At 37.0% G+C, this 25,092-nt stretch overlaps 1 long non-coding RNA gene across 3 annotated transcripts in view; it reads right to left on the bottom strand.

Annotated features, from left to right (window-relative positions):
* LOC149918442 (uncharacterized) overlaps positions 1-25,092 on the bottom strand; it is a 242,375-nt gene that overhangs the window by 47,057 nt on the left and 170,226 nt on the right. Inside the window, exons 3-4 of one of the 3 annotated variants that reach the window (XR_016465459.1) lie at positions 5,531-5,638; positions 4,362-4,456 (exon numbers count right to left, since the gene is read on the bottom strand). The exons of the other annotated variants lie outside the window; for them this stretch is intronic. This is a non-coding gene — a long non-coding RNA (uncharacterized LOC149918442). Of the gene's footprint in view, positions 1-4,361; positions 4,457-5,530; positions 5,639-25,092 lie in introns of those variants that run through there. 3 annotated transcript variants of the gene reach the window in all.

Raw genomic sequence — 25,092 nt, 5'->3', positions numbered from 1 at the left:
ATAAATATTCAGAAATATGTTGTTTTTGCTACCAGCGATTGTAATAAACCTTCAAAAAGGTTTCATTTTAAAGTTCCTTGTTTAAGTTCACTTTTATTTACTCCAAATAATTACGCAGTGAAATACACTATAGATCATTCCTGAAACACGTTGTTGCTTAAAGCCCAATACTTTAGCGAGGTTATCCCTTCCCTGTTTTATGGAAAGGTCCTAAACATCCTCCATCCCAGAACACTGAGAATGTTTAATAATGGTTTTTAACTTGAAATACAGTATGTAATCTTCTCCTTCTATAGGATTAGAGCATTGAATTCATAGAATCATAGAATAGCCTGGGTTGAAAAGGACCATAATGATCATGTAGTTTCAACCCCCCCCCCTATGTGTGCAGGTTTGCCAACCACTAGACCAGGCTGTCCAGAGCCACATCCAGCATGGCTTTGAATGCCTCCAGGGATGGGGCATCCACAACCTCCTTGGACAACTTGTTCCAGTGTGTCACCACTCTCTGCGTGAAAAACTTCCTCCTCATTAACTTAAATCTCCCCTGTCTCAATTTAAAACCATTCCCTCTCATTCTATCACCATCCACACTCATAAAAAGTCGTTCCCCCTCCTGTTTATATGCTCCCTTCAAGTACTGGATGGCCACAATGATGTCTCCTCACAGTCTTCTCTTCTCCAAGCTAAACAAGCCCAGTTCCCTCAACCTTTTCTCATAGGAGAGATGCTCCAGCCCTCTGATTATCTTAACAGCCTTACATTGGACCTGCTCCAAGAGCTCCATGTCCCTCCTGTTACTGGGGGCCCCAGGCCTGGACGCAGTACTCCATATGGGGCCTCACAGAAGTCAAGTAGAGGGGGACAATCACCTCCCTCTCCCTGCTGGCCACCCCTTTTTTAATGCAGACCAGAATACAGGCCTTCCAGGCTACAGGTGCACGCTGCTGGCTCATGTCCAGCTTCTCATCTACTAGGACCCCCAAGTCCTTCACTGAAGGGCTGATCTCAAGGAGATATTCTCCCAGTTTGTATAAATACGTGGGATTGCCCCACCCAACTGCAGCACCCTGTACTTGGCCATGTTGAACCTCATTAGGTTTTCATGGGCCCATTTCTCCAGCCTGTCCAGGTCCCTCTGGATGGCTTCCCTTCCTTCCAATGTATTAACTGCACCACTCAGCTTGGTGTCATCTGCAAACTTGCTGAGGGTGTACTCAGTGCATCATCTGTGTCACTGATGAAGATGTTGAAGAGCACCTCTCCACAGACTGACCCTTGAAGGGTCAGCCTCTTGTGACTGGCCTCCACCCTGACACAGAACCACTGATCACAACCCTTTGGCTGCATCCAGCCAGCTTATTCCTATCCATCAAACAGTTCATCCTTCAAATCCACACCTCTCCAATTCAGAGAAAAGGATGTGGTGAGAGACCATGTCAAAGGCCTTGCAGAAGACCAGGTAGAAGACATCCATCACCTGTCCACCAAAGCCATCAGTCTATAATAGAAGGCCACCAGATTGGTCAGGCAAGATCTACCCTTGGTGAAGCCATTCTGGCTCTCTTGAATCACCTCTTTGTCTCATATGTGCCTTAACATAGCTTCTAGGAAGATCTGCTTCACGACACTCACTGGCCCTGGGTCTTCCTTCCTCCCTTTCTCCCTTTCTTAAATAGGATTAATGTTTCCTGTTTTCCAGTCACCAGGGATTTCACCAGACAGCCGTGATTTTTTCAAATATGATGGAGAGTGGCTCGGCAACCACATCAGCCATCTCTTTCAGAACTCTAAGATGGATATCATCCAGCTGCATGGACTTAAACACATTCAGTTTCATGATGAGGACTCAGATTTGTTCCATTGTTACAGTGGGACAGAAACAACTCCCCACACCCTCACCTACAGGTTCATGGTCCTGGCAGACACAGGAAGCCTGACCACCCATGGAGAATGAGGCAAAGCACTCACTGAGTACCTTAGCTTTTTCTATGTCTGAGGAACCCAGCTCCCCATTACCTTTCATCAGAGGGGGAACACTCTCCTTGGCCTGTTTCCTCCTGCCTATGTACCTGTAGAATCCCTTCTTATTATCCTTCACATCCCTCACCAAGTTCAGCTCCATCTGCACCTTGGCTTTCCTAATCCTATCTCTACACACACGGACAACAGCCCTGTATTCCTCCCAGGCTACACAACCCTGCTTCCACTTCCTGTACATTTCCCTCTTTTCCCTCTGTTTAAGCTGCAGGTCCTTGCACAGCCATGATGGTTGCCTGCCTCCCCTGCTCGATCTCCTCTCTGGGGGATGGAGAGCTGTTGCACTCTCAGAAGGGTGTCCTTAAAGAGCTGCCAGCTCTGTTCTGTGCTCATGCCCTTAAGGATCGTTTCCCAGGGGATCCTACTCAGCAGTTCCTTGAGCAGACAGCAGTTTGCTCTCCTGCAGCACAGGGTCCTAACTCTGCTTTTTTCCAGGCCTGCATGGTCACTACAGACCAGGCTGCCTCCAACTTTAACCCCTCTAATTCACTCCTCTGCAATGGTGAGCACCAGGTCCAGCAAGGCTTCACCTCGGGTTTGTCCATCTATTACCTGGACCAGGAATTTATCCTCGACAGACTCCAGAAATCTTCTGGATCGTCTGCCACTCGCTGTGCCACCATCCCAGCAGATATCCAGGTACTGTCTAGTAAAAATAGTAATTGACACAATAAGAAGTCAAATGCAGTGACTGACCTAGTAACGTGGTGAAAATGGGAAAACTGAAGAAAAAACAGTATTTGAAGTTGTTGTTTTTTTAATTCCCTCACTTGAGCTACAACAGGATTCAAAGAAAATCAGGCTGAAGAAGTATGTCAGGCTCGCAGAAACAGAGCTGGTTTTAGCACTTTGTATATTTGTGTGTGGCTGTCCAGAAAGAGCTTAAAATGTTGTCTTATCAGAGCAGTGCACGCAATATTAGTTCAGGTGTAAATAATGCCAGAAGACAAGAAAGCAGCAAGTCTATTCTGGCCAGCATTTTGAATTAAGTTTTAATAATGCTCTTTTCTCAACTCTGAAAACTATTATTTGAATCAGTCTTTAAACCAAGTGCTGCTGCCTGCTTAAAATCAACATCAACAAAATAGGTACTAACAGTAAAGACTGTTTTCGAGATGAGCATGAAAGCAGAAAGAACATTTCAAGTAGAAGAAAAATGAATTAGATGGGTTAGCCAGTCAGTCAACTTTACAGAAGATCTGGAATTAAACCCAAGAGGCATGCAGAAAACAGAGGCTAGAAGATGAAAGGATATGTTTGTCTGAAACAATGAATGACTATTTGAAAATACAACAGAATTATCATTAAAAATCTAATTAGCCTTATTTTTCCATCCCTTAACCTCATGTAATTTAACAAAATTTGGTCTGTATTAGAGACTGATCTCATAGAAATGCCAGCTGTTTCTTACAAGGAAGATAAAATTCTAAGTAATGTCCTGTAATTTCTGTTACAGTAGATTTTCCCAGCTTTTGAAGGTGTAGCTTGTGGGAAACTAACTTAGGCTGCAGAGTTAATGAGCACTTCATCCATTGCCCATAGTTCTCCTCAGTAGAGCTGCACTGTCATAAAACTGCACAGAATGTTTTTCATGTTTTTGTTGTTGCTGTTGTTTTCTATTTTTGCATGGCAACAGTCTATACAATATAGTATCTTTCAAATTACTAACAATAAATGCATTTTATAAGGTTTCCCCAATACTTTAAAAGGCAGCTTCTCAAGAAAAGTTTTAAGGTTTATATTTTATAGTCAGGTTGAATCCTACTGAATCCTACAGAATTTACAACTGAGAAAGAAGAAGAGTGAAAGAAATTTTTACTTTAAGGCTTCTTAAATCAGTGGTAGCATAAAGCCAATATTAACAGAATACAGCTGCCACAGAAGATCAGTTTTTGGTCAATAAAAGATTAACTGGTGGCCCAGCTTTTCTAGATCAAGCTATATTGATCATATTTATTATAAAAACAAAACTAAATTATACAATTCTTTAATACACAATAAATATATAATAAAATCTGAAATGAAGTTCTGAACAAAACATGCATGAGCATGTGAAAACAGATCACTAAGCCATGTCTAGGGGCATGCACAAGATGTATTGCTTCCTTTGAGTACAAGCAGAATTCACTGTAATCCCCCTTCAGGGGTCACTTTTGCCTGGGCAAATTTTCCCACAGGTAAAGGGACTCTACATGAACATACAGTATTTACGGAGTTGATAGCAATTTGTTACCTCTGCAATGGCCATGTAGTTGTTAAAAAATATACACTTTTAAGTTGTTCAAAATGTTTTAAAATGTGTGTTTTATTATTATTATTATTATTGTTATTATTATTAAGAGCAGAAGTTGCTTCAACAGTCTCCTAGCTTGCAGTAAAATCAGCATGGGAGCTGGAAATGGATCCCATCTGTGAACTAGAAGAAAGAATTAAGACAGTTCTGTTGTTTGGATTTTTAAAAGAACACAAATATAAAGAGGCTTCTGATGGCATCATATTCTTTACTGATACATTAGCTGCAAGGAAGGAGTTTTGTGTTCTATATCATAAGGAAGGCACCCTTTAGGGAGACCTCCACTTGTGCTTTCTTTTTTATCTTCTAAATGAAAACTGTTATCTTAGGTGCACACTACCACCTAGTACAGTCCTATCAGCGGGTATTGTCTCTCTGGACAGAAACCTTCAAGCAACACAAGGATATCTGCTGAAGATGGCCCCAACTGCTTCACTGCTAACACGCAGACAATGATGTGGCACCACAGCTCTATCATTTGTCTCCTCTACCTGTGGTAGGCCTGGGGTAACATTTTCTACCGCTTATATGCATCTTAAAGCAGCTTGTCTAGCATCACCCTGAAAAATTAAGTTTTTCAAACTGAAACTGTGTCTTCATCAGATAGACAATTAATGACAGCATTTGCAGCAGAGGTCACAGCAGGTGCAAGAAATGGTAACATGTTGTTGCAACTATCATGAGTGATAAAAAGATTACTGGTGTGCCTAGGGCCCAGCTTTTTTTAATGCACGATGTGTGTACAAACTAGAGAAATATTTATATTTTATGCATGCTAGAAAGGTCTAAGGGAGAGAAAATACAAAGGTGGGTAAGACACATTTCTCAGCCAGCAATGCTCCATGCCAGTGCTTCTCAGCACTGATTTTGGCACTCTGCTTTAGAAACAGTCAGCTTTGGATGCTCACTGCAGAGACTTATTGGCCAGGGGAGCGTAACATTTCACTGCAGGATCACCAGAGCAACAGCATAGTCTAGCTGCCTTTTATAAGATTTGTAAGAAGAAAAAAAAAAGAAAAAAAAAAAAAAAAAAACAGTCTTTCCAAAGAGAATTTTAAGAAGGAAAGCACGTAATTTGAATGTTAAAGGCAGAAAATTAGAAAAACCTTTCTTTGACACATAGAGCTAGTTTTATATGTCATATATTCAAAATGAAGTTCAGTTACAAGAGTTTTCACACATCAAGGTTATTCCCACCTGTAATTCCATAATGGAGAAGCCTTTTATGTGTCTTGGACATCTATGGAGAGCTTTCCTTAGCTGCTCCTTTCTACTGGCAATACAAAATATCTCAAGTTGTTCCCTCTGATAAAGAAGAGAAACACCGTGTTTATCATGTAAGCAGTTTTGAAAGAGCTGCCATAAGCCAACGTGGCCTCTAGCTTACAAAGGATTTTTTTTTTTTTTTTTTTCAGTACAGCATTAATCCTGGGCAGAATCTCACAAGCAGTGGCCCACTAGGAGTGCACAATGTACTCAAATATTCAGGTAGAAAGGGTACAACCTAAGGTACCTTAGCTTTGTTTCTTTTGATCATCAGTGCCAAATCAAGTCTGATGTAACTGCTGGCTTTTCTGACCAAAAATCTGAGTCAAAAGTCACATAATGTTACACTACCTTATTTTGATGGAGCACTTGCATATCAAAATTGTGCTTCACCAGTGATCTATATCGTCTGAAAATAGCCTCTATAGACATCAATACAAAGAACATTAAGGACACAAGAAAATAATGAAGTCAAAGGATTTGGGAACATGTATTGAGTCAGGCTTGAACTTCACATTACATACCATACATTACAGATACTCAGATTTTTGATTATGAATTTTTTCACTTATATTTCTTTATATTTCTTGCTCTTATGGCTTCATAGAGGCTCATATGAATGCTTCATACATATATATATATATATATATATATATATATATAATTAAGAGCAAGAAATATAAAGTTTGCACCAACAAAAAGTATGGTATGAAGCATTCAGCCATAATACAGCTGAATACTTATTTACAGAATACCCTATCTTGATCATGAAATAAATAGAAACCTATACGAAAGTGAATATGTAATGTAAAATAATAAACTAACATCATTATTGGTATTGACCAAATATCACTAACTTTAACATGAACTTTCAGTATTGTCTACTGAAATAATATTTTATTATTTTTCATCCATTCAGCCACCTGCCAATACACTGCAGTTTCCTGAGTTACAACAAGTCATTTATCACTCCACAGGGCAAAATGTGATTTGAAATAAATGACAATACTTGGATGAATTTGAAAAGAAATCATTTTTCTATTTTGGAAACAGAGAGCTGTTCAATCTTAAAGAAAAAAAAAAGAAAAAAAAGGTTCTTCGTACTTTTCCAATAATGAACTGCAAATAAAAAGCTCTCCAAAAGCAGCCTTTCTGGCACACAGAAACAATCAGCATATTGCTCCAAGGGAAAATGCATAAGTCTGCAATAGTGCAACAGGCCACCCTGGCCACATAGCCTCTCCTGAACATGCACAACCCTATCCAAATTCAAAGCCTGCAAACAGTTTCTTACTACAAGTGGTGCACCCTACTGTTCAGGTGTTGGAAGATAAACAAAAACCAATTTGTTTGTGGAGGCTTTTGCAGTGTGTACCTTTTGCTAAGTAGACTATGTCTGACTATAGTGACTATAGAATATGTCCCATATAATGAATACGTAGATATACTAATAGGTTATAAGAGAAAGAACTTCAGGATTTTCTCCCACTCCCTTGTGAAATCTTGAGAGATTTCATCATACATCTGTTTTCATTCAAAAGAGCATTGATTGAAAGATTTACAAATAATAATAATAATAATAACATTTAAATTTAACACACAGCCTCAGGAGAATCAGTGCCATGTGGTATTCCCTTAACTCACCTGCCTTATGACTGAACTGAAAAACAAGCATCTCATATGTTTAAAAATTATCTATACTGTAAACTCTGAAATATTTCAAAGCTTTATTTAATTGTTTTGATCAATTTTAATTATTTTTTTTTCTTAATTCGTCTTCAAGTAATGTCTTGTTCTCTGTGTTTCGAAGGTTCAACACCAGAGACCAACAGCAAATGTTTTCCAAGAAGGAGTTCCATAGGGGACTGTTCGTTTCTGAAATGGCTGCTGCCTCAAAGTCTTCTCAGCATGACTCTGACTTGGACTGCTGGCAGCATAAAGAATCTAGTCTTTTATAGTGATTTTCCCCTCAGTGGAAATAACCAAACGCAGGTGATTTTTTTGAATCTGTCAATTTATTTCAGTGTGATTGGGAAGAATGAGATGAAGCAACCATCTTGGAAAGGATTCACTATACATTTCTTGAAGTAAAAGCTTTTCCAGTTTACATACTAGTCTGGCACAACAGGAAACAGAAATGGAACAGAAATCAAAATCCTCTGCTTCCCAGTACTCAGCTTTAAGCAAAAAATAAAACTGTTCCTCCCAGAAACAAGCTTTTGGTTTCCTTATGTAAAGGAAATTAGTACCCAAGGCTATATCTTTATTGCATAAATTATAAAAAACGTAAATCAAATTATTTCATGTATTATAAATACTTTTTATTATAAATACTTTTTTTTTTTTTTACTTATGCCCTTTTAACATCCTGCCTCCATAATTATTAGCTTCCATTAATTTTAACAAATGCAAAAATAATCACATGAAATGCATAATATTGGAAAAAATATAGAAGCATTTTATATTACCCATTATTTATTCATAGATTCTCTTGAAATCAGAACAGATGCTTTAATTAAGAACAAATATGAAATAAAGTGCAATTTTAACACAAGTTTCTAGTGATGGGAGCTGATCTATATTTATCTGCCCAGCAATGCTTCACTACATATTTCTCAAGATTTTCATATATAGATTTTTCTGATTCATATTCATTCTCTTCCAGGAAAAGATCATGCAACAAAAAATATTTATAACAGGAAATTAAATACTCTATTCATTACACTTTCACTAACTCCAATTGCTTACTTTATAACACATTCATTTGTACAGGCAATAAATACTTAGTTATTTTTTCCTTACAGTGAAAGCAAACAGAGCACTAATGCTGCTCATTAGTCTCCACATGCATTAATGGGAATATCTGTTTTAATTTGCTATCCAGTCATAGGTTTTCTTTTGTTGAGGAAAAAATGTCTTATGCAGAAAAATATCAATAGAATTTTGAAACAAAAAGTTTCAAATGGAATTTCTTACAGATGCAGCCCCTAATTGATTGTTAATGCATAGATTTCAGTTGCTCTCACTTCCTTTCCACAAAAACTAGCTAGAGAAGGCATTAAAGAAGTCACATCATGGATGGCAAATACTAACACTATTGCACCACATTCTGTAAAAAGATAAGTGGTACATTGTAGGAAATTGAAGGGCTGCACAAGAGATCTAAAATTCTTGCATTTTTCAGCAATTACTATTTATTTTGCTTCTAAACTAACTGTAAAGTCTGTTTATGAAAAACAGTCTGTTTAAACACTTCTCAGACTGGCAATGAAAAAAACATTTTGTAATACAGATTGCACATTTTTATAATTTTTAAAATTACTTCTTTACAATGTAAGTCCCTTTGTCTATGGATTTACCTGGTCTGTGATTCATCTGTAGAAAGCTGTCAATATTATGTCAGACTTAATGAAAAGCTACATCAACATATGTAAAGTGACCAAGTTTATTGCATGAGATTTTCCAAAGCAACCTCAAGATTTCTACTGCGATATACACCTGGAAACAGATTCCCCCCTTCTTGCATCCTTATGGTTTATCTACTTTATTTTTACATTTTTACTTGTTTTCTAGTTTTGACTAACTTTTCATTTTCATAAGGAGAAATAAAATAACTGTTATGCTTTGCAACCATACTATAAGCAAAGCTCCTTCATAATTTGTTAGTAAACTTTGATGATGGAAGTGTAGTTATGGATTTAAATATAATAATAATGCTTAAGGATACTTGGTGTTCTTGCATCTCTTAGCTGACATCTTCAGCTTTTACATTAAATAAGGATAGAACAAGAACCTATTTGATTACTACTTCCAGTAAACGCTCTTAGAAATTTTAAATTAGCAACTGATTCTTATTTTGTTTGCTAGGATTTGAAAAATGCTTTGCTTATGCTCCATCTTCTTATTCTTCTATTAAATCCGGCTTTAATCTCATCAGCTTCTGCTACTTAATGTTTCTTAAACAAGGGATTTTCTGATTAACTCTGCCACTATGAATTTAATTCACCTGATGACAGACTCTCTTTTATATTACTGTTCCACATCTCTTTTCGGTTTAGGGCAAGGTAGCACTGTCTTACAATCCTAGTTGTGCCTGGATGTAAACCTCTTTTCTGGGGGGATGGGGAAAGTGGTCCTGCAGGACTTACAATGAGACAAATTGTGTTTTGTTTACAGAAGAAAATGATGTATCATAGGATCATAGAATCATAGAATTACAAGGTTGGAAACGACCTATAAGATCATCTAGTCCAACCGTCTTCACACTACCACTGCTACCACAAGCACTAAACCATATCTCGCAGCTCCTCATCCAGACGCCTCTTGAACACTGCCAGGGGCGGTGACTCCACCACCTCCCTGGGCAGGCAATTCCAGTGCCTGACCACTCTCTGAGAAAAAAAGTTCTTCCTTAAGTCTAACCTAAACCTCCTCTGGTACAACTTGCAGCCATTTCCCCGGGTCCTGTTCATTGCCTGGGAGAAGAAGCCAAACCCCTCTTCACCACAACCTCCCTTCAGGAAGTTGTAGAGTGCAATGAGGTCTCCCCTGAACCTCCTCCACACTAAACAATCCCAGCTCCCTCAGCAGCTCCTCATAGGACTTGTGCTCCCTCAGCCACCCCTCACCAGTTTTGTTGCCCTTCTCTGGACATGCTCCAGGGTCTCAATGTCTTTCCTGTATTGAGGGGCCCAAAACTGAACACAATACTCGAGGTGCAGCCTCACCAGTGCTGAGTACAGGGGGATAATCACCTCCCTGCTCCTGCTGGCCACACTATTTCTAATGCAGGATGCCGCTGGCCCTTTTGGCTACCTGGGTACACTGTCGGCTCATGTTTGGCCGAGTACCAATCAACACCCCAGGTCCCTTTCCTCTTCACAATCATTCAGCCACTTGTCCCCAAGCCTATAACGCTGCATGGGGTTGTTGTGGCCAAAGTGCAGGACCTGGCACTTGGCCTTGTTGAACCTCATTCCATTCACCCCAACCCAGTGATCCAGCTAATCTAAGTCCCTCTGAAAGGCCTCCCTACCCTCAGGCAGATCCACACCACCTGCCAACTTGGTGTCATGTCATGTATGAGATGTCCAAGGTTTTGCTTTAGGAAAAAAATAAACAAAGTTGCTTATGCAGGTGGACCTCCCAGCAACACAGTATATTTCATTGAATATTCCATTCTGTGTTCTTCTCTGTTTATTGGCAAGGTTGATGGTGGTGTCTCTACCTCCATTTCATTGTTCCTCAAATAATTGGCTATGGAACTGCCTATGAGAAATGGTGACAATTGGAAAGTCTCACTATAGCAAGGACAGATTCACCTTTTCCTTCCTTTATCATCTTTGCAGCTCCTTCTGAGGTTGCCTGACTGTAGGGAGATGCTACCTATATCCAGCTCTTGCATTTCATTCCGTAACTTCTTGAATAGCATGATATGGACACAGAATGTATTTAATTCTCCTTCAAAGAACGTTCTTCTTGGGTTAACTTAGGACTGGACACTTGAAATTGGCCAAGTTTCCACTGCTCTTACTTCATTTCCAAACAACATGACAGAAATATAGGCAAAAAATTCCAAATGATTCTTCAGTTCTTTGAGAAGCTTCAATCAGCCTCACAACCCAGAATTTTACTTTTCCCTCCATTATATTATATTATGATCTGATTGGGTTTTTTTCTGCCTAGTCTGAAAATGTATGCAATGAAAATTGGGTTTCCATCTGCTCCCTAATTATTTTTATATCAAAATATCTAGGTTCAGGAGAGCATTTAAAAAACTGCAAATAAGGTCCTCATCACAGACACCAGAGCTCTTAGTAAGTATCAAAATCTATTATATTGAGTCATTAAAATCCTAAAGCTGGGTTTTAAATGTCAAACTGGAAATGGAAATTTTTTGCCATAATGACCTAATGTTAATCTCTCATACTAATTTTTTTCATGTATAAACAGATCAATGAAAATAATGGATAACTGAAAAAAAGCTAATGTACCTCATGATGTCCATAATGTGTCTTGCTGCATGAAACACTGCCTTAGCTAATGTATGTCTAGATAGTAGGGGAAGCAACTATTAAGTTTACTCAAACTTTATGAACTGCAGGATAAGAGCTATATTTCATAGAATCAAGAGAGAGATTCTGTTTCCATGCTATTATAGGAGTGACAAAGTACCTAATAAATCCAATTTTTCTCTGTGCCTCAGTTTGCCAACATGGAAAACATAAATTTTCTCACTTCCTGGTAAAATACTGTGATAGCTCCTTACATAAACAAGAATCAATAGAAAACCTAGACAAAGTAATACAGTTTCAGAATTCTCATCCACACAGCTGATATCACATCATTTCACTCAGCTGTGGACTTACCTATTCTTCTCAATAATTACAGCAAATGTATTTATTGTATTTAATGCCTCAGTTTTGTTTCTAGCAATACAAAAATGTCTTATTACTTACATTTTTGTATAACTACTTTTAACTGGTAGTGAATGTTGCAATTCACAAAAACCTTTAAGTTGTGTAAATGAATAAAATTCTATTTTTAGTGTGTATTAACAAATTATTGTATTGGGTTTACATAGCTAGGTTTTGGTAGCATTGGGATGAAGTGAGGAGGGAGATGCTGCAGGGGTAGCCTTTATGAAAGGAGACAAAGAGCTGTTCCATGTCATTTTTATCTGGCTCTAAAATAGACCCACCTCTAACCAAAGCTGAGCCCATTAGTGAAGTTGGTGGTGGCCCTGAGATAACATTTAAAAAAATGAAAAAAGTACACTGCACAGCAGCTGGGAGGGAGGACTAAGAAATGTGAGAGAAACAGCTCTGCAGGCATGAAGGTCAGTACAGAAGAAGGGCAGGAGGTGCTCCAGACATAGAGCAGCAGGTCCCTGAAACCCAAGGGCACTGCACAAGAGATCTCCATACACAGCCACGGAGGAGCCTGCAGTGCAGCTGTGAATGAGGCAGACACCCCATGGAAATGCCCCAGAGGGGAAGGATCTGAGTCACAGCTGCAGCCTGTGGGGAGCAATGCACTCCTGAAGGGTAGGCTCAATGGTACAGAGCTGTGTTGGGGTTGCACTTGAAGAGCTGCAGCCTGCAGAAAGCCCACACGGGAGCAGGGCACAGCGTGCAGAGAAAGGAATGGCAGGTAGGAGCTGTAACAAACTGAGACCTTGACCTCTATTATCGTCTTCCCCCTGGGTCACTGGTCAGGAAGTGGCAAAATAATCATGAGTAAAGGCACAAAGTTCAGCCTAGAAAGAAAGAAGGGTGCAAGGAAATTTGGGGAAGGTGTTTATATTTTTATTTCTTTTTCTCACCTACTAATCTATTTTTAATTGGTGATAAATTAAAGTTCTCCAAATAGAGTCTGTTTTGCCTGTGATGTTCATTGGTCAAGTAATCTCCCTTTTTCCTCATCCATGAGCTTTTCTATTGTATCATCTCCCACTAACTTGCTGAGAAGGAGGAAAGAAGAGTTTGGTAAGAAAATTTGCACTATATACAAGAAATATCACTCTACTCATACACGTTCTGGGAATTAATATGTTGTTGGCAGTGAACTTTTAGGAAGTAAATTCTGTTTTTTTGTGTTTGCCTTTAAAACAAGTTAAGTAACAATTATTGGATAGAGATGGGTAGGAAGAAAACTCTTTCCCAAAGACAAGGAGGAAATGCCTGCAGTTACCGTCCATGAGTCGCATACTTAAGATTTTATTTGAAAAAGAGTACTACAGGAAGAAAGATTTTAACCTAGTAGGAGTTAAGTATCTTTTAAAACAGTGAAGTTACCTTAACAGAGTCAGTAAACCATATAAAAAAACATTTCTTAATTTATTATGTACTTTATTGCTTCTTAGAAAATTATCAGCGACTGTACACTAAAATGAAAGTAGTTTTTATTAAAATTGGTTAAAATGAAATAAAACTCTAGATTGATTAAATTGCTCATCCTTACTATGAAATTAATAGGTCAGTGGACTGAATCATTTAATTCATTTTATCACTAAAGTTGGAAAGGTGTTTTTTTTGTTGTTTTTTTTTTTTTTCCCCTTATACCCAGTATCACAGTGCTTACAAAGATTTAATAGGAATTTTATTTGTAGACATCTAAACATCCAGCTCTTCAGAAATAAGATAGGAAATAGTTTCCTGATACCTTCACTACTTAGTACATACAGTATCCCTCTCAAGATGAAAGGAATTTCTTTGAGGAAAAGGGTGGCAGCATAAACTCAAAGTGACTCTGCCTAAGTCCACATGCTGTTTGAACAAGGAGCCTTCTTCCTCAAGACACCAAGTTAAAAATTCACAATACTTTGTCTTTTTGAAAAGATACCTTGGGATGCATTAAATTATCATCAGTGACTTAGAACATCTCAAGTGAGAACAGAGCAGGAGCTTATAATAGCAACAGGCTTTCTCAAAAACTTGTCTGGTTGATGCCAAAAAAAATGGTGAATCAGTTTAGGGTTTTCAGTATGCAACAATAAGTGTGGTTTAGATTAGGTTTTTGACTTTCACAGTCACGGTGTGTTTCTCACTCCATCTTGGGCAACAGACCTAGGTTCAAGACAAATTCAGTTTTTGTTTTAAATAGAATGATTATATGCTAATTTTCACTGGGTGGAGAAATTTTGTCTTAAAAGTTTCTAGGACAGTTAAGTGTCTTACAGAAGTAATTTGCATGGAGCCTGTTAAGACTTCTTACTTGCCTACTATCAACTGGTAAGAAGATACCTGAAGATTTTTACCTATTAGTTGATATCTTAACTGATGTTTAGAAACCAGGAGTAATATTTAAATTCTGTACATCCTCTAATCCATATGAAAGTTTCCTTCCTACTTCAAGGAAGAAAGGCTGGTAGGGTGCAAACTTAACAAATAAAATGAACAAAAAAACCCAAAACAAAACATCATCAACAAAAAAACCTAGAATAACTTTTTTTAATAAATATACCTGGTGTATCTTCCATATCATCAGTAAATTCCATTTACTAATGAAAATTAGTAGAAAATAGCTGTAACTCATCTAGAAGCCTTCAGTCTCACCAAGTCATACAGCATGATTAAAAAAACAAAAAGCAAGTGTATGAATCAGACTTAAATAAGCAAGAATCTTCTGAGAAAAGATTTTCTTCAATTACATACTGCAGTCTAACTACAATACCTCAGATAGCATAGATCATACATAAGCAAAAAATTATATTTACTCAAGACTGATCATACTAAATATCACGGAAAAGACATGGAACTGGCCCTTTTTTGTTTTTAGGATGATTATCAGATTGACATCAACACTTGGTTTCCCTGCATTCATTTGAATCCTAAACAGCTGTTCAATTTTTGTCTCTATGAAGGCAGTATTAAAGCTGTGTGAAGGTATGAAGACAGACATCTGTTCAACTGCACATCTATTTATCTAGAAGACTTTCTAATTGTTGTGATTCCAAATAAATCTTCATTTAAGGACGACAAAACACTTTTAAAAATGCAAATCGAACATCAACAACCTCTAGGAGATATAGAAGTGCTACATGCATTTCAAAGAAAAAAGCAGAGGCAAAAATAAACAGTTTACACAAACTTAAGAATTATGTTAAAATCAGAGCCCAGAATACCAATTTATTTAAATTGATATAATATATTTTTGGCATAAATATAAATTTTGTACTTCCATTGATCAAATTGAATTGCTTGCCCTAGGCAAGTCTAGTTTCTATATCAGTTTCTGAATGGAGAGAAACTTCACCTAGAAACATTTGCCCCAAACACTAGAGAAAACAGTGCCTCTACATGCTCACTCCACAGCTTAATGATGTCTTATAGCTTTTTCTGTAATTGAAATACAGACACTATATAAAAACATTTTAAAAGTAAACAAAAACACTAGGGTAAATAATTTTCCTAAAAATCCTGTGTTTTGGAATAATGGTTATCAAAATTGAGTAAACATCCCTGTATAAATACATCAATACAGTTTTGAGGCAAAGTGGAGCTTTGAGAAAAAACATTACGCCATCTATTTTTTAGGTACAAAGATGATAAACTAGGGCAGGTACGCACAGAAATTAATGGAAGAATCAGTTCAAAAGTGGAATTACACAAACAAGATGTGTAGAGTTGTGTAGAGATAGATTCCTCTATAAGACAATCTTGCTTTAAAAAAAAAAAAAAAAAAAAAAAGCTACAGATTTTAATATATACCTTGAACTAAAATAGTCACTAAGTGAACAAGAAGTTGCTCACTGACAAGTGTCCATCACACAGTGAAATGAAATAAAAACAATAAGCTTAAGCCTTAACACTGCAATTAAAAACAGACACATTAGCATCATGGCCTCTTCAGCTTTCAGACCAGATATTCTAAAAATTTACGTGATAGTGAATGATGGTGATACAGGCCTATGTCCTGATTTTTCACCCAGCTACATCTCCAAGTAGGAGACTGCCTGATTTGTTGAAATTTGATGTTCTAAGCCTGTTACATACAAAGAAACATGCTTCTTAAAAAAAAAATTAGAATTAGCATCAGTAATATTTTTGGTGGTCGCTCCTATTGAACTACTTTTTCTTGACAAAGATTCAGGTTACAAATTACAATTTAGACTTGGTTAGAAAAATCATCAAAGCCTGACAAAATAAAAATAGTGTTTACACTATTTAAGGAAAATATACATGCTTCTTTGACCTGCTGGACCAAAGTCAAAATCTTGGAAAGGTAGCCCTCAGTAAAAGCACAGGTGACTCACATGTAGCCTACTTTCAATACAGAAGTATATTTATACTTCAGAATTAGACGGTGTGGTTATATTTAAATTTCAGCAAAAGTCCTCCAGCTTCCCTGACCAGCTAAGGAAATTCACATTTAATGACATTTATGAACATTTTTTTCCTTGGTCTATCAGCCAAGTGTAATCATGATTCAATAGTTTACCATAAATATTCAGCTAAGCTCCTAATTCTGGATTTAAGATTTGAGAGGAACTCTGCACACTATTACTACTCCTTCCTCTGACATTAAAGCTCTACTTACATCGGAGAGAAAAGATAGGAAACACTCCATGCATTAAAAACATCTTCAGTATTTCCATTAGCGTGCCTAATATTAGAGCAGACATCTTGTGTAGCACTAACCAATCAGATGCTAGCTGATCAAACTGAGAAGAGGAATAATCTACTCGGCTCTGGAGTAGTCCATGCAGGCCTGGGGCCCCCAGCACAAGAAAGATGCAGAATTCTTGGAACAGGTCCAGAGGAGGGTCACTGAGATGATCAGAGGGCTGGAACACCTCTCCAATGAGGAAAGGCTGAGGGAACCAAGATTGTTCTGTTTGGCTTGAAGAAGAGAAGACTCTGGAGAGACCTCATTGTGGCTTTTCATGACGAAAGCACATAAACAGGAGGGAGAATGGCTGTTTATGAGGGTGGATATTGACAGGACAAGGGGGAATGGTTTTAAACTGATACAGGGGAGGTTTAGGGTTTTTTTACACAGAGGATGTGACACACTAAAACAGGTTGCCCAAGGAGGTAGTGGATGCCCCATCCCTGGAGGCATTCAAAGCCAGGCTGGATGTGTCTGTGGGCAGCCTGGTTTAGTGGTTGGCAAACCTGCACACATAGGGGGGGGGGGGTTGAAACTACATGATGATTATGGTCCTTTTCAACCCAGGCTATTCTATGACTATGAATACTTTAAAAAGGAATGTCTACCTCTGAAGGAAACAGGTACTTGGACCTAAGATTACTTGGACCTGATTATTTCAGGTACCTTCTTCTGCCATTTTCTGCCTCTCTCAGCATCAACAAACAGTGATGCAACTGTACTCTGATCACTTACTTGCTCAATGACCACACATCTGGCTTCTGAAAGACAGAAGCAAACCACAGGTAGAAAAATAAAAGCATGCTGAAAGCTAAGCTACAGCAACAGAGACATGTAACTGCATTCTACTGTCTGCTTCTACATACATAAGAGAAAGCAAAAGAATCTCTTGGTTTATGAGGCAATTTCTGAAAGAGAGCATTAAAAAAGCAAACAAGGAAAAATGCCTTCGGCTTTCGATAGAGAAAAAAAAAAAAAAAAAAAAAAACAACGCAAACTTATCCAGGAGTGAAAGGAATACATTTAAAGAAATGTAGCAGATGGAGAGCAGAATAACATCTTGAGTTAATTTATTTTTGAAGTACACAATGAGTTTTATAATATAATTGAATTAAAGAGTCAGAGAATGAAAAAATTTCCTGTTGTGCATATTGTTCTCACAAAAATAGGCATAACATATTGTCTGAGAATTTTTTAGGGAAAAAAAAAAAATCATAGAATCATTTGAGTTTGAAGGTCTTCTATTCTGGCTCCCCAATAATCAATCTAAGTCTTTATTTCTTTTTCTTAATGGATCCAACATAATCCTGCTGGTTGGTGAATGTGTCTATGCATATGTATAGCAGCAACATGGCCAGCCACCAGGTGTCTAGACTGCTTCATTATTCAGGCATCACCAGAATACAATGCTTGTCATGTGCATATCAGTCATGCCATCCAGCAACAGTTGTGAGATATTTCTTTTGTTTCATAAGATATGAGCTCAGCTCTAGAAGCACTCCACAAAGTACATGAATATACATACATCTGTGCTGCAATACTCCAAAAGAGCTACAGTCTTTTGCAGATATAATGGTTTCAACACTAATTTCACATCCTTGAAATTAATACACATATATGACAACAAAATTAGGCATTTTCATCTTAAGATGAATAGCAAAATAACCTATGCCTTATCCATTCAATGCCTGCTTTCTATTGCTTCAGAAAGTGTCAAGAGCATCCATTAAATAAAACAATTCACTCTGAAAGAAAGAGGCATTTTCATTTTACTTGTTATGCAGTTATATGGGTTATCTACCAGATCACAGAACACAGACACACTCCCTGCACCCCCTGACCATGTATAGTATATAGCTATACCCCCTAGACCACACATAACTATACTCCTGGATAATTTGCTAAAACCAGTCATTTGAATAAATAAAAAATGCATTTCCTTCAATCAGCTTCAACTTCACTATTCAAGTTGATCTTTTGGGAGGAATGATAACATCAGTGCATGCTTATTTGGACCAATATCTCAATCAAACATTTCTCATACTGGTAATCACTTATTTGTATATATATTTTTAATCATCTTAATGTGAAATTTTGCAGCAATGACTGAGATGGATGACTACAGGTGGAGAAGTCTTTTTTGAGCTTCTTACATGTCTGCAGCAACCAAGACACTGTAGTCTCAAAATACTTTTCCCACTATTTAAACCCTTTATGAAATATCTTTAAGGGAACAGAAAAAGAAACAATTTACAGAGTTAGGACCCAAACAAGATTTTGCTCCATTGCATTAAGCAGGGTGCAAATCCTGAAACTGTATTCATCCATAAAGATGAACTTCCAGTTGTAAAGGTGCAGAAAGTTCTCTGACAGGATACTATACTAGGATGCACAGGATACTATATCATTTGCATTGTAATGAAAATCCCTGCATTAGTGCCATTAGACTATGACTGTGTTTGGACAGCAGCACGCAAACAGGAGAGGAAAATGGATAGTATGAAGGTTTCACACATGTGGGTTTAAGTCATGACCAGATTATCCCAAGAGGGATTTTGCAAATAGCACAGTTATGCTTTTTCTCCTGTATTGTCAATTTCAGACTTCTGGATATTATGAATGGCCACACAAAGCTGACCAAAGACAAAATGTGTCATTTCTAAACACCCAGTGTATGCAGTAGGCCGAGAAAAAGGGAATATTGCTTCTATATTTTATAAATTACAGAAATGTTGGTAGGAGGAACCATACTTCCTCTTTCAAACAGACCAAAAGAAAACAATTTTCCCTCATTTGGCTTAATTCTGAATTAGAATTGTTACTGTTAGTATTTTCAAGCATAGGACATCTTCTAGGAATTTTGAATTAGCTTCTTTAACAAGGCATTACTGGAGTGCTGGAAGAATCCAGATCCTGGGACAGGTGAAGCACTTGCACAGACTAATTTGTAACAGCATGATCTGCATGATCTGTCTTCAGAAACATCCAAGTAGTTATCACTAGTACATTGTGCAACTAGCATTTTATATAGCATTTGTGTAACTACTATAGCTACTCTGACAGGCAGGAGATCCAACACACCAAGATAGTGCTTTAGTTAAGACACTAAGTTATATTGAACCTCTTTTATCTTCAAACTAAATCCACAGTGTGAAAAATTTAGAGCTGAGATATGCAAAGGTATGTCTAGAAGGACAGGTTTTATTGAACAGTGCTTCTAAAATCCATTAATAGATTTTATCCTTATCTAGAATAGAAATAAATGCAAATATAGTGTGTTCTTTGGTGTTTGTTTTTTTTTTTTTTTTATTATTATCTTTTTAATGTCTATCCCAAAAAGTTCTTATGAAACTTATGGACCAATCCTTCAATCCTTTATTTTTAATAAATAAAAATAAATAAATAATTACTCCCAAATGGGATCTAACTCACCTCGTTTAGAAGGGAATTTTTCCCACCCTGCATGCTTTTACTCCCTCCTGCCACTTCAGGCCACTTCTGCTCCCCTGAGCAGACAGAGTGACCTTTTTGCACCACTTGTTTTCCTCTCTTCATTTGTTAGAGGACAGTGGAATTCACAGCAAGAGAAGATAGCGCACAGAGTATGTCTTGGCAATACTTCCCACTCTGTTCTCTACTGAGGAAACAATAACATTCAGTTTTACAAGAAAAATGGGCACAGCATAACTGTGTGTTCTTTTAAGTGACAGAAGTGGTAATGATCTGTAAACATCTATACACAACTGACAGTAGCTGAGAATTGATCCTGATTTCATGCAAGTTTTCCCCTGAGCAAATCACAGTTTTAATCCACCCAGAGATGATACACAGTCCAGTAAAGTAGATTGAAGCAAGTAGATGCCATTACACAATTTCCCTCAGTAGTGGAGAAAAAGTCATTTTTATTTGTCAGTTCTTTAATGCATTTGCATATTTGTCTATCAATTATAATAAATGAAAGATGTGTTCCACACCAGATCATCCAAGAGAATAAAAATTTGCATACAGCATTAGCATTTTAAAACTGAAGCAAAACAAAAAGACTGAATGTGGTAAAGGAGAGCATCTACCTTCTCGCAGTTTTTGATAACCTTAGAAACAGTATAAGTCACCAATGAGCTCACTGTTTAGCAAGCTGTGTTACAGCACACTGAGCTACAGCTTGGAGTCCTCAAGGACAGATTATTCAAGTTAGGAGAGCTCTTTCACCCCCTCCCTTCCTTAGTATTGTACATTATCAGATAAGCAGCAGAATTGATCATAACCTATTCAGCATATCTTCTGGTGATGGGTATCTTGTCACTACATGCTTCACCTTCCTTCCCTTGTTACAGGCTGGCAGCTTCTGCACACTTTTCATTGTGCAGGTGCTTTCTTTTGGCAGACTTGTTCAGATAATAGAGCAATCCAATCAAAACATCACTGCAAACCCTTGACAGAACATTTGCCACTTTAGAAACATTTGCACTTACCATATGGCAAGGGCATCTTAGGCTATGAAACTGTGATAATTTTTGTTTTCACTCAGTGAGGGCATCTGAGATTTACGATGGCCAAAATTAATTAAGTGTTGACAAAGCCATCCAAGTTTTTAACGCAATTGGTAGCATAGTTCCAGAACTGAGTAAAGGAGCAGCATTTGGTTTTCAATACCTTTTATACAGACATATCTATTTCTGCAGTCACTTTGTATGTCACAACCACAGGCCTATGAAAAAAAAAAAAAAAAAAAAAAAAGGCAAGAGCTTTCTATAGGAACAGAGTAAAATGTAACATCTTGGAATATTGTCAGATTGTTTTCATTTTTTTTACTCAGTACTTTTAAGAAAATTACCAGAACATGAAAAAGAATGATAACACAACAGCTATCCAAAACCAATTAAAAACTTTAACAATTTTTTTTTTGCCAGGTAACCTATTCGCCCCAAACTTCATGGGCAATAGCATCATTATATAGTCGTGTTGCATAGGCAACATTTCATTCCCATGTGCTCTTAAACAAGAGAACCTTCTGAAACAGGCCTTTAGTCCCCTCTCAAGGAAACCTGGTTATTCAATAGCCAGACATTCAATATAATTTTTTAGTTAAATAAAAGAGATTCCATTAACAAGGAAAAGGATCCCACATAATAATGGAAATCAACTCGAGGGCAAAGACCATTATTTTCAGTATGTTGTTTTGTGTGGTTTTTTTTTTTTTTTTTTTTTTTTAGGGGGCAAGGAGATCAAGGAAAATTATGGGAAAATTATGAAGCAATTATTCATAGTTATGAAAGTGTAGCAGCAAATTACATATGCCCACTCCTCCCCCCACAAGATAGTGTTCTTTTAATTGCATTCTTTCCTTACATGTTTACTTTTGTATTAAGAAGTTAATGCATTTTACATTAATTATTCACTTTTACTTAGGTTTCAGATTTGCATTACCTTGTACGCTGATGTGTTAATTAAACACTTTGATGGTGACAGCATTACCCTGCTCAGCATTAATTCCAACAATTAATATTATGTCTGAAGGATAATCATCATAAGAAAACAGATCAGTTTCTTGATTAAAAAAAAATCATGTGAGATCTATTTATGCTAATAACTGAAAGAGAAAATCTATTCTGTATGCTTTTCTTTCCTGAGAGATTCAAAACTAAAGTTCACCTACTTGAAAATTGAGAACAAAGGGTCATGGACTCCAAAGACAGTTTTTTATTTCTACTGCTGAATAATTTTTATCCCATAACGTAAACATTTTACCACATTTTAAGCAAGCACAGTATCCTGTTTTGAAAGTTTACATATAACAAAAGGAAAAGGAGATTGAAGATGAGGCCTTGGAACATGCAGTGGGAGTAACGCTTTTTGTGGCTGATCCACACTAACAGCAGGATAGCACCTATCAGATTCTAAAAACATATTAAGTGCCTATTTCTTTTCCTAGTACATAGAATGATGCCTATCTACATCCTGTAACAGAAGTTGGTCTTACTGGAGTTCAGAAGTTAACAATGGCTGCTTCGACAGTGCCAGAGCAAGTCAAAAATGCAAGCGTCTTAAGCCATTCCTATACCTGTGCTGGACTCTGTCTCTTATGACTCTAAATCACCTTCAGTACTACTGGGTTATTCCTAAGCAACAGGCTAGAACAGCATCACTATGAGGGATAGTATGAGAAAGCATGAGCCTTGGGGACTGACTGTCCAGAAGTACTGTCAGAAAAAGATTAGGACTTATTTAGGACACTATTACAGACATTTTTACATTCATATTTCATGAATTTTCATGAACAGCAGCATACTTTGATCAAGATAGTTACAGTGATAATCAGCTCAGTCAATCCACCTTTCTGCAAAAGGACCCTATGCTCAGACTACACACAGATAATGAAAGGTGAGTTATCTCTCTTGGAACTCATTGTTGGGCCAGAATCCTTATATGCCCCTACTGCATTCCTTCCTCCTGCACAAAAGAATGTCCTCTAATGTTGTCTGCATTTTATGAACTATAGAGTTTTTACTTGCCAGGCAATTAGGTCTGGGGAAAACAAATTAGAGACAGGCCATAACACTAAAAAAACCCTTTCTATTTGTAAATCCACTGGGAACATTTTATAGATATTCATCTACACAAACTATTACAAAAGAGTACATATAAGTTTTAAAGAGTTATTTTAAGAATTCATTTGTATTCAAGATACAATGCAGAGGTCTGTAAGAATATTTCATCTTTGCAAGGGGATAAAAAATTTACAGTAACATATACAAGCTGAATTTGAGGTACTACTTTGTTGTATTATAAAATTATTCCTCTTTATTTTCAAATACACACATCCATGTTTCTGGAGATGTTTCTCAACATGCTGCTGTGCTACCTAAACACATCTAAATACTTGAGCACCTGCAGATCAAATCAGTTACGTGAAACTTTTAGGTGCGAAGCTACGAAAATATAGAAGTAAATTTCAAGACCCAAAACAAAACCAACACATTTTTATAAGTGAAAAATTAAAGCATCTACTTGAAAGAGAAGATAAACAATCTAATCAGATTCATTTTGCATAAAGTGCGGGAGAAGAAAAGTTATCACATTTTGTATTTTAAATACAATTATCCTATTCTACCTCAAAATGTGAATAAATCTATTATATAAAATGAGGTTCTAAAGCAGTTCAGTTTCACAAAGTCAAACTTCCAAATGAAGAATATCCCCAACATATCCATTTACACATCTCCTTGTTCATGTTAAGATACTTTTCATTTATTCCCATTCTATTTCGCTAGAGTACTAGGACTTGCTCAGAGTAGGCATCAGATAAGCTATTTTATTAACTTTTATCATTAATTACCACTCTCACCATTCAGGGTATACATGCAATATTTATGCAGGTGATTAAAACAGTTAATTATTTTAATTTTTAACTCATGATTTTACTTACATTGTAAATATCCTAATTCTCAAACATAACTGCTTAAAGTGCTCAGCTTAGAATTCTACATCCAATCATCTTTCAACTATTTTTAAAACAAACAAGCATATTGTTCAACTGCAAAGTGAATTCCAGGTACGAGTACACTAGATACAAGCAAGTATAAGTGCTCTAATTGAATATATAGTAGCCGTTCTTATGGACTACTCCAGCTGTTGGATGAAATGCATGAAGTTATGTACTTTGATTAAGAGGACTATTATTTCCTTACAGTGCTTTGATTGATGTACATTAACAGAGTGCACTTAAAAGAAAGTGCAGTCATGCATAATGCAGTGAAGATTAATGTCTGCAGAGGAATGGAAGTTCTATGTTTTCCCTAGGGGAGATATCATTTCATTACAGTCACTGTTCAAGTTATATGATCATCATATAGAACATGAGTTTGTAACTTAGCATACATTAGAAAGAAAGGATATGCACAGTCAGCTTCAAAGCCTAGAAGTGAGGGAGAGGAAAATTTAAGCTTTGCTAAAGCTTTACAAAGGTGTCTTGATGGTGTGAGATTCCTTTTTCCAATGATCCAATTGAAAGGCTTTTTCCTAACCGTTCATTTTGTAAGGGACACAGGCTGCTAGCTTTAACTTCCTGATGTTAAATCATTAGAAGTTGATGAGTAAACACTTCCACAGTCTGATATGCAAGTTTAAGTAAATTAGTCCTTATTAATTGTATTCATCACCATTAACTCTATGGAAGAAAGCATTTCTGTAGTATACATTCTTCTTCCACCACTTTCCTCTAAAGAAGACATGCTTTGGTTCAGTCCTGCAATGTTTAAATTTTTACTAAAGAATTAAATCTGTACAATCCACAACCATCTCCACAATGCAAATTTAAATGTGATTTTAAGCAGCCCCAAGCATTATGGTCCTTGAAAGTCCAAGCACTGTTGAAATTAAAT

The sequence above is a fragment of the Phasianus colchicus genome, chromosome 3 (assembly GCF_987193195.1).
Source record: "Phasianus colchicus chromosome 3, bPhaCol1.hap1.1, whole genome shotgun sequence".
NCBI lineage: Eukaryota > Metazoa > Chordata > Aves > Galliformes > Phasianidae > Phasianus > Phasianus colchicus.
The sequence above is the reverse complement of the archived record's forward strand: the minus strand, read 5'-3'. Positions and strand labels throughout refer to the sequence as shown.